Below are 1,545 nucleotides of genomic sequence, written 5' to 3' on the forward strand. Positions count from 1 at the left end.
TTCACCAGAGGAAGCAGGAAATGTGTGTATCTGCTTTAAGGCCCAGTCTGGAATACACATTTGATATGCAAGCCTACCATAAAAAAAACAAAGACTCAATATTCTAACATCTACGATCTTTCCAATTAATGTCAGGTAAAGACCAATCCAAACATTGACAAACATAAAGCTTTGTGGTCTCACATTCCCAATTGATATGTTCAAATGGTTTCCGATCTGGGCCAGTTAAGTGCTCCTGGTTTAACATTGGTCACTACCAGAGCCTCGTCTAGGGATTTGGTCGTGCGCGGCAATGTCGGGCGAAGCCCCACCCGCGAGCACCGATGGTGCGAGACACGCGAACACCGCAGGTGAGAGCCCGCGCGGGGGGTCTGGGGGAGAAAATTTGAAAATTGACTCCCTTATAGACTCGATTTCTGAGCACTTAAAAAGATAGTTTCGGAGATTTGATACACTATTAGTTTTGGCATCTTGTTAAACCATAGATTGATTAATACCCTGTAAAATCGAGATCAAAACACTGCTGTGGCTGATCCGCAGACAGAAATATACCCATAAAACAATCAGAAAGACGATTTTGTAAACCCACGCACCATTATGATATAGTATTGGCACATGGGGAAAAACCTTGTCAGCGATGTTGCCGCCCAGTCTTCAACTTTTGGGCTCAGTAGGCGGCACAGTATGGCCAGTGCGCGGCGGCGGCGCCGTCTAGTCACCATGTTAAACGAGGCTCTGGTCATTGCGCCTCCAGGTACTTTGGCTCCAGACACAGGCCTACCAATTGCATCATCAAGGGGCACAGTGGCAAACATTCGCCATCGACATAATCCAAGATGTTGTTATATAACCACATGCAAAGCAGGAAGATTTGGTCCCCAAAAGCAATTGGTGCTAACACATCTTGCCAGATCATGTATGTAGGCTAGTCAACATATTTAGAAAACTTAATTGGACGATAATTAGATTTGTCAATTGTTTGTTTTCAGTAAACGGCGGTTATTATTCTTCTTTTTCATAGAGGATTGAGTTCGCCACAAGGGATAATTTCATTAATGACACTCAAATAATCATCACAAATCAGTTCCAAAGGCGATAAAGAATTCAATTGTTTGGCCACCAGAACCTGGGGATTGTTTCACGAAATTTTAACTAAGATAAAATCCATATTTTAGTAATTTGATTGGATAATATTAGATTGATTTTAGTGCTTAGCCAATCAAAATTGAAGTATCTACTAAAATTTGGATTTTATCTTTTGTTAAAATTTTGTGAAACAGGCCTCTGGACATTTCTTCTTGGGCAGATAAATTCTGTAGAATATTGTAGAATATGTAGGCCCTACGTAGGCCTACTTTTTCCAAAAACGCGATGGGGAAAAAAAAATAAAAAAATAATAATCCGAACAAAAAGAATAAAAAAAGGGTGTTGTTTTAAGCAAAATACAGGTTCTTTTGGGTTAAGATTGTTTTGGGGTAATAATTATGTGGACTGCAGTTCCATGACCGAGGTCCAAGGGGAAGTAACTCTAAAATTCAATGGCTG

The sequence above is a fragment of the Patella vulgata genome, chromosome 3, assembly GCF_932274485.2.
Source record: "Patella vulgata chromosome 3, xgPatVulg1.2, whole genome shotgun sequence".
In the NCBI taxonomy this organism is placed as follows: Eukaryota; Metazoa; Mollusca; class Gastropoda; family Patellidae; genus Patella; species Patella vulgata.